This window comes from Octopus bimaculoides, chromosome 3 (assembly GCF_001194135.2).
Source record: "Octopus bimaculoides isolate UCB-OBI-ISO-001 chromosome 3, ASM119413v2, whole genome shotgun sequence".
In the NCBI taxonomy this organism is placed as follows: domain Eukaryota; kingdom Metazoa; phylum Mollusca; class Cephalopoda; order Octopoda; family Octopodidae; genus Octopus; species Octopus bimaculoides.
In genome coordinates this window covers 91,852,824-91,853,372 of record NC_068983.1, presented here as the reverse complement: position 1 = coordinate 91,853,372, position 549 = coordinate 91,852,824, and positions in this window count along the sequence as shown.

The window sequence follows — 549 nt, the reverse complement described above, 5'->3', positions numbered from 1 at the left end:
AACGGGATTTGTTTATTTTTATTAAAAGATTTCATGGAGGAATTAGATACGAGTTTTAACTGGTTTAAACACTAAAGTGTTAAAAACTGCCAAAACTATAAAATCAGCTTCTTTGGTCTTTTTGAGAGCTTTAGAACCCAAAAACTATAGTTTTTTTTTTTTGCTTTAGAGTTTAAACAATGCTGATTTTATAGTTTATAGTTTTAAACTTTAAAGGGCCTAAAAAAGGCTGAAAGAATGACATGTACAAATTAAATATGCTAAGACAATCTGAAAATAATAGAAACTTTTAAACATTTACCAGTTTTTATGAAATCTTTGAGTTAACAGACTTGAGTTAATGGAAGCTAAATGTAATGGAAGTTAATTAGTCTGACAATGATTTTCAAAGTTAACTTAAAAGTTAAATCGTTAATGAAAATGCCAACTTCATTAATTAACAATTAACAGATTAATGGACTTATGCCCCAGCTCTGTATATATATAACAATGCTGGACATTAATATTATAAGAATATAAATAAAACATAAAAAACAGATTTGGAATTCC